The sequence below is a fragment of the Eublepharis macularius genome, chromosome 12, assembly GCF_028583425.1.
Source record: "Eublepharis macularius isolate TG4126 chromosome 12, MPM_Emac_v1.0, whole genome shotgun sequence".
Lineage (NCBI taxonomy): Eukaryota > Metazoa > Chordata > Lepidosauria > Squamata > Eublepharidae > Eublepharis > Eublepharis macularius.
Window position 1 is genome coordinate 8,023,783 of NC_072801.1, and position 8,784 is coordinate 8,032,566.

Sequence of the window (8,784 nt, forward strand, 5' to 3'; positions counted from 1 at the left end):
TTTCTTCCTGATGTTAGTATCTGGTACTTCAATAATGATATCTCTCGGCATATTACTTTTTTTCTGCTGGCTTAAAGATCCGATGCGATAAGCTTTTGTTATGAGTTGGCTTGTGCCTTCCTTAATGCCCAGCAGCTTAGATAGCCAAGGTGTTAATGTTCTGATTATATTTTCATTTTCTATAAGGGACACTTCAATCCCACGGAGCTTGAGATTTCTGTAATGAGCTGACACTTCCAGGTGAAGAATTCTTTCCTCCTGCTGTTCTAGTTTATTATGTATTTCTCTTACGTCTCTTTGAGTCATGATACTAAGTTCCATAGCACTTTCAGCTGTTTGATTTGTCTTTTGAAGTTCTAATTTGATTTCTGTTAATTGTGTAGATAGCGGTTGGATGAGCAGCGTCATTTGCTTGAGCAGGTTCTCTTCAAATTTTGCAAACTGTGCCTCAAGGGAGTGGTTATTAGTTTTTGCTGCTGCTTTTGTTTCTACAAGTTTCCTGTCGGCCATTTTGGATAGCTCGGCCTTGCTGCGTTCCTGAGGCATAGTTTGAGTTGTGCTGTAAAAGAGCTGCTGCAAATTTCTTGCTGATTTTGGATAGATCTTCTTTTCCCTCTGCGTCTGCTTTCTCAAATATATAATGCAGGGTAAGCGATATCAGCTGTTTTCCAGGGTTTACAGGGAGGAAGGAGACAGAGATCTTTCAATGTGCGTCCATACCCGAAGGCTCCGACGCCACGCCCCCAACTGTAAAGTTTTGAACATTTCCACAGGTTACATAGTGAGCGGGCACAACAGGGCATGGAAACAGAAGATGATCATAACTACCAGCCTAATACAACTCTCCCTCCATAAAACAACTTAATGGGGTGGAACCACTGCAACAGGGTCCAGCAGAACCTATGTCATTTCCTGTGGCTGTGCTTTCAGTTCAGACACACAAAGCTGAACTGGGCACTTCCAAGGCACTGGACAATGGTATTTCTGGAGCAGTTCTGCAGAGGTCTCCCCCCACCCCCACACCAGCCTCAGAATTTACCTGGGAACATCTGCGAGAGATCATCATTGGCCGGTGCCCATCCACCACTCTTCCCGCATCCCCCAACCATGCAAACCCAACATTAACATCAACAATTTTTTTTTGGTTTTTTTTTTTTAAACATGAACATTCAATCAACTTTTAAAAAACATAATCACAACATTTTGGGGTTTTTTTTTCTTTTTTTTACATGAACAGAACATCAACTTTCAAAAAACAGTACAACAATTCTTCTTCAATTTTTTTTTTACAGGGATTTCATCTGATAAAAACACCTAAGCAATCCCTATCTAACCTGTTTCTCCCTCCAGTAGCAATCCATGTTTCTGGGGCATTATTTTTCATAATAAATTTGGTCCCACAGGGTCTGTCTCAGTGATGGGAGATGTTTTGAATACCCTGGGGGGGGGCTTTCAAATTGCTGGGTGTTTTCCCTTTGCCACTGGTTCCTAACCACCCTCCCTCTACTGGCCGGTTTTAACTGTATATACAGGGTTTTATACAGGGGAGAGCGCGATTCCAAAGGATTGGACTCACAGAGGATGCAGGCCACAAGTTGGGCTCACCTCAGTCACTCTGGAAGTCCAGTCCTGAGAAATCGAAGAGGCGAGAGTTGACCTTCAGGAAGGTCAACTGCTCGACTCTCCATGGGAGAAGGCGAGTGCGATGTGGGCCGACAATGTCGCCCGCATGTGAAAAGACGCGCTCGCTCTCCACGCTCGTCGGAGGGCATGAGAGCAGCCGCTGCGCCTCGAGGGAGAGGTCCGGCCAGACCGACTCCTTCCTGGCCCAGTAGCTGAGCGGATCGGTGGAGAGCGACTCGCAGGGCTCCGCGAGGTAGTCCCTGACCATCGCCTCCGCCGGATCCTCTCTCACGGTCCTCACGACCCCAGAGGGGACGAGGGCCCACCGGAGCATCTCCATCTCCATCGGCACTCCGGTGGTGGCCTCGGGGGGGCCTGCGCAGAGGGGGCGTCAGAGGGACCCGCACGGCAGGGCCCCTCTTGCGTCCCCCCTGTCGACAGGCGTCCCCTCTTGGCCTGCCTGCGCCTCACCCAAGAGCAGAGCCCGTCTCTGGCTTGGGTGAGGTTCCCGTCCCGCTCGGCGAAAGTGCCCTTTATGCGCGGGTCACACACGGTCGCCAACATGTATGACTCTTCCTTAGTGAGAGGAGTTAGCCTGGCAGCTATGCCCTGCTGCAGCCTTCTCACTAATGCGCGCACCGCTGGAACAAGGTCAGCACGGGGCGCGACCCGGTCTGCAAGGGTGGCCAGATTCCTCTGGAGCGTGTGCACCAGGGGAATGACCAGACCGAGGGTCGCCGTGTCTGACGAGACCGCCACAGTGAAGTCCTTGAAGGGCTTCAGGACCTCCACTGTCTGGGTGATGGTGAGCCAATCCTCCCGGCTGAACTCACCCACCTGACTCGCACCGCGGTTCTCGGAGAGCCACGCGTGGAGTGCGGCCTTCTGCTCCACCAAGCGCTCAAGCATGGCGCAGGTGGAGTTCCAGCGAGTGCTGATGTCAGTGATCAGAGCGTGCTCTGGCACACCTGTCCTGACCTGTGTCTGGCGCAGTTCATGCGTGGCCTTCACGCTGCGCGAGAAGTGACCCGTGAGCCTCCGACATTTCTGGACAAGTAACTGGAGTTCACGGGTCCGGGTATCCACGGGTTCCTTCGAGGAGCCCAACCCCAGCGCATCTCTCACCACTAGGTGAAGCTTGTGAGCGGCACAGTAGACGCTCTCTCGGCTCACTAGATGCGCCGCTGCCCTCATGTTCTTGCCACCGTCCGTCACCATGCATCCCACGGTGGCGGGTCCCTGGCCTATCCACTCGTCCAACTGTCTTCGCAAGGTGGCAGCGATGTTCTCCGCCGTGTGGGACACGTCGAGCACCTCGGCGTGAACCAAGGCCTTGCAGTAGCTGGCCTGGCGGTCTCCCATCCTTCCCTGTCTAGCTGTGCTAGGCACCTCCCCCCGGGCCCCCACCCAGAACCGACTCGGGTTCCCACCAGTGAGCAGTAAGCGAGAGGTACGCTTGCTGCACACTTGGGCAGGTCCAGATGTCCGATGTGAAGTGCACAGTTCTCCCGGCAATCCGGGACAACTGTGCCTTCACATGATCCCTGGCAGCCCTGTAAAACGAGGGCACCACCGATCTGCTCAACGATGTGCGAGCAGGGACGGCGTACCAGGGAAAGCAATCTCGGAGCAGCCCTGAGAAGCCGAAGTCTTCAACTACGGAATACGGTTGCCCATCCACTGCTATCATGTTGACGATGTGGTGCATGATGCGCCTGCTCGCCCTCCGGATCCCCTCTCTGGGCACACTAGCGCCCTGCATACCAAGCATCTCCGGGAGAGAGGCTTGGCGTCCCTTTCCTGCAGGTACCCTTAGGGGGAGAGCACCAGAGGAGCCTGCCTCCTTCTGGCTAGCTGGCGGCCGTGCGGCACCACTCGAACCCTCCTCCCGAAGAAGCACCGCCTGGTGGTGCCTCTTCATATGGTACCTCATCCCAGACGTGGAGAGATGCCACACATCTTTGCCACGGCTGACGCGCTGCCTACAATGCAGGCACAGGGCTGCTCGGGGATCCTCCGCTGTCTGGAAGTGCTTCCAGATTTCGGAGGAAAAGGGCAACCCACGCTTCCCAGGAGAAGTGCTTTCCGGATCACCCTGAGGCACCTCCTGTGAGGTGCTCTGGCCGGACACACCGTGTCCCACTCTCGGCCGGGCAGGTGGGGATGGACGAGGCTGAAGGGGCAGAGATGTGGGCTCTTCCACCACAGTCTCTGCCTCTTCCTCCCGCATCCTCTCCTCCTGCACAGCCGCGAGAGGCCTGCTGCTGGCCTCAGAGGAAACTGGGGTGGACCGCCCCAGGGGGGGTCTCACGGGCAGTTCCTCCAACATCCTCTGGGTTCCTGGGGTGAGCGGGAGCGCAGGGTGCTCCGCGCCCATCCCAGGAGACACCACATGCTGCCCCTCCTCCAGCAGCTGGCTCGCAACCACTGGAGGAGGAGGAGCCTCAGAAGCAGGCCCCCGCCCAGTGCCAGCCCCTGCCTCACGCACCCGGGTTGGGGGTGGCCCTCCAGCAGCTGCCTCAGGAAAGAGAGTCTTGCGAACCCTCTTCCTGTCACCAGAAGCCAGGCTGGTGAACGGCAGCAGCACAGGGGAGGGCCTCCTCCGCTCAGATGGGGGGGCTGCCGCAGCAGTCCCCCTCCCCCTCCCCTCCTCCCCTCTAGATTTCTCCCTAGCCTTTCCCCCGGGGCCCCTCTCTGCTTTCCTCTCTGACATACTTTCCCCTCCCAAAATCTGCCCTAACTAATCAGAAAAGATTTGGAAAACAAAGGTCAACTTTGTTTTCAAGACCTAACTAACCTGCTCTAAATCTGTGCTTCTAGTGGCTCTGTGACTTGGAGATGAACAATCAAGTGCCTTTTTAAGCAACCCTATTTATGTCAGGGAACCTGAGCCTGCCAAGCAGCTGAATTCCTCTGGAATTGAGCTGGCCCTAAACCTCAATAACAGAGGTGACTAAGCCTTAAACACTCACACACTAGTATGCCCGGGCCGGCCTGGCACCACCACGGGTGCCAGAGATGGGCAGTGGAACCCTAGTTATGGGGGCACTAATGGGAAGCCTATTGACAGCTATTACAAATTTATATATATATATATATATATATATATATAGAATTCAAACCTAACACTCACTCACTAATGCTTTCCCTGCTGAGTCCCTATTTAGCTTTTTTAAAAAAACTAGGCTTGGTTTCCCTAATAATTATGTTGAGGGCAATTATCCACTGATCACCTACCAACTGGCCTACCTACCTAAGAGACACTATTTAGCGGGACCAATGTATCTGTGGTATGTCGGTGTGGGGTGTGGATGTGGTGTTTTGAAGATGAGCCTCCCCCCTCCCAAGCTAGCAAGAACCCACCCCCAAGCCCACCCAAATGTGAACCCGGACTCGCTCACACTAACACCAGTCCTGCAGTCCAGCGATGTTCAGGCGGTCTTGCAGCTGGTCCTCCTCTCCTCCGCGATGCTGTCAAGAAAATTGGAAATGTTAACAGAGTCAACACCACACGCCGCACACGCAACCCCCAAAATTCAAGGCCCCGTTGCACAAGCCAAGTCAGCCCCCCCCCCTGAAAGGCTAGGGCCAACCAGCAGCAAAACAAAACACATCCACCCAGCAGAGCTTCTGGCCTTTGCAGGCCAAAAGCTGGCACACTCATTTTTTAGTCCTGTGAAACAGTAGTTCAAGCCCACCCCACACTCAAACTTGACAAATGAAACATGAAAGAAAGCAGGCACTGCAATCAATGCTGGCCCCCCCTAACCCCCAAACAATGTCCTCTTGCCCAACCAGAAAATGCCCCCCCTAGCCCAAGCCATAAAGACCGAGCCAAAGCATATGCTCGCAGGTAGGCACAGCAGCAGACATAAGCTCAAAAAACAAATTTTACAACAACCCTACCAGTCCACCACTGCAGATGTCCAGCAATGTTGATCCTCCACGCAGAGATCTGCAGGCCGATGTCCACCAAGTGCAGTCCAGTCCAGAAGAGGTCCACCAACGATAAACAACCTGAATGTGAAGCAAAACAGTGAGTGCCAGGCCAGCAAACGGGAAGGGTTACCAAAGCCAAAGCAGCATACCTGTGTGTGGGCCGCAGGCTGGCACAGTTGTTCAGGACGGAGCCTGTTGGAAAGCCTTGGAAGCAGGGGGCCAGACACAGGAAAAAAGCCCACACCATTCCAGTTTGTGAAGCACAACTGTGAGTGCCAGGCCAGCAACCAAAAAGGGTTACCAAAGCCGGAGCAGCAGGCCTTTGTGTGTGGGCCGCAGGCTGGCACAGTTGTTCAGGACGGAGCCTGTTGGAAAGCCTTGGAAGCAGGGGGCCAGACACAGGAAAAAAGCCCACACCATTCCAGTTTGTGAAGCACAACTGTGAGTGCCAGGCCAGCAACCAAAAAGGGTTACCAAAGCCGGAGCAGCAGGCCTTTGTGTGTGGGCCGCAGGCTGGCACAGTTGTTCAGGACGGAGCCTGTTGGAAAGCCTTGCAAGCAGGGGGCCAGACACAGGAAAAAAAGCCCACACCATTCCAGTTTGTGAAGCACAACTGTGAGTGCCAGGCCAGCAACCAAAAAGGGTTACCTTAGCCAAAGCAGCATACCTGTGTGTGGGCCGCAGGCTGGCACAGTTGTTCAGGACGGAGCCTGTTGGAAAGCCTTGCAAGCAGGGGGCCAGACACAGGGGAAAAAAGCCCACACCATTCCAGTTTGTGAAGCACAACTGTGAGTGCCAGGCCAGCAACCAAAAAGGGTTACCTTAGCCAAAGCAGCATACCTGTGTGTGGGCCGCAGGCTGGCACAGTTGTTCAGGACGGAGCCTGTTGGAAAGCCTTGCAAGCAGGGGGCCAGACACAGGGAAAAAAGCCCACACCATTCCAGTTTGTGAAGCACAACTGTGAGTGCCAGGCCAGCAACCAAAAAGGGTTACCTTAGCCAAAGCAGCATACCTGTGTGTGGGCCGCAGGCTGGCACAGTTGTTCAGGACGGAGCCTGTTGGGAATCCTTGCAAGCAGGGGACCAGACACAGGAAAAAAGCCCACACCATTCCAGTTTGTGAAGCACAACTGTGAGTGCCAGGCCAGCAACCAAAAAGGGTTACCTTAGCCAAAGCAGCATACCTGTGTGTGGGCCGCAGGCTGGCACAGTTGTTCAGGACGGAGCCTGTTGGAAAGCCTTGGAAGCAGGGGGCCAGACACAGGAAAAAAGCCCACACCATTCCAGTTTGTGAAGCAAAACTGTGAGTGCCAGGCCAGCAACCAAAAAGGGTTACCAAAGCCGGAGCAGCAGACCTGTGTGTGGGCCGCAGGCTGGCACAGTTGTTCAGGACGGAGCCTGTTGGGAATCCTTGCAAGCAGGGGACCAGACACAGAAAAACAAGCCACACCATTCCAGATTGTGAAGCATAACTGTGAGAGCCAGCCAGAAGAAAGGCTTCTGGCCTGTGTAGGCCCAAAGCTGGCACACTCTTGTTTTAATCTTAAAACAGTAGATCAAGCTTAAAGAAGGCAAGCACAACAGCCAATGCTGAACCCCCCCCACCCCACCATCAAACATTGTCTGCCCAACCTGTCCCCCAGGCCATGCCAAGAATAAACTGCAACACCTTTTTGCAGAGGCAGGCCACAGCAGCACATTGCCCAGCATCAAAAAAATTTTCAAAAATTTTAAAAAGGCCTACCAGGTGTCCTCTCAGGATGTCCAGCAGCACAGTTGATCCTCCAGGCAGATGTCCTCCAGGCTCCAGGTGCAGTGCAGTCTCTCTTCTTCTCCTCTCTCGGTCAGCAGCAGGCAGCAACAGAGGTGCTCCAGTGTCCCGATACAGACTCACACTGGCAGCATGCGAGGGAAAACTCCCAAGTTGTCCGAGCAGGGCAGCACCCAGTTCCAAGGTTCAGGCACCAACTGGGCACACTCACGGCTTCAAGTCCAAAGGGGGATTCCAAAAACACATCCACAGGAACAGGCCGTCAGGGACAAGAGAATCAATTCCAAACACGGCAGCAAGGTCAGTAGTGAGCAGACTCGTTGCTTCCACGCAGCCACTCCCTCTTCGGCTGCTTTTAAGCCTCACAGTGCTCAGCACCTGCCAGCTATCTCAGTCCTGCTCCTGCGAGCACTCATCATCACTAATGATGCTGGGCCGGTGCTGTGCTGCTAGCCTGGCACTGCGCCTTCTGGCTTGGAGGGCTCTTCTAGCCCTCCTCTGGCAGCGCTCCCGAGGCTCTGGTGATGAAGGGGGAGAGCTGGCCTGCACCTGGCTTTCTGTTGCCAGCCCAGGGCTGGGAAGCTGAGGAACCGATGTGCTGGGACCTGGCTGTGGATCAGTATCTGAGCCTTCAGAGCCTGCCTCCTCCTGCAGTGCCTCTGCCACTGGCTGTGGATCTGGGTCAGGTTCACCAGCTGCCTCTTCCTCAGAGGAGTCCTCTGAGTCTCTCTGCTCCACTGGGCCAGGTTGGTCCATGACATCCAGACAGTCTAGCTCCAAATTTAAACCCCCTGCTGCAGCCTCAGCCAAAGATTTAAATCTATTGGCTGGCATGAAAATACAGCAGAGGGATTGGTGACTCCTAAAGTCCCCCCTCCCCTGCCTTTCCCCACCCACACTCCAAGAGCCACCCTCCTCCTGCTCCCCCTCCCCTACCTGTTAGTTTTGGCGGGAATCTCTGCTGCTTTGCAAATGCAAAGTGCAATGCAATGCTTGCACCTTGCATTTGCAAGGCAAAGCAGGATTCCCTATCCTCCTTTGCAAGAGGGGTGGGGGGTGACAGAAGGAGTGAGTGATTCACTCCTTCTCCCCCCCCCTCCCCTCTTCTAAGAGCCTGCAGGAAGCCTTTGCTTCCAGCAGGATTTTGCTAGCCGCTTGCTAAGGCAAACGGCTAGCAAAAACAAAATGGCGATTCTCGAATGCCGAAAGAATGCCGAAAGAATCCCGAAACGTTTCGGCTTTTTCTTTCGGCTACCCCCCGAAACGTTTCGGCATTCCTCGAAACGTTTCGGGATAGCAGAAGAATGCCGAAACACTTTTGTTTCGGCATTCTTTCGGCATTCTGAATGCCGAAACGCACATCCCTACTTGTCATGTCTGTCTGTCTACATACATGCCATGATTGTGTTGCTGACATTTATTGCTTACTGCTGCTGACATTATGCTGAAGTC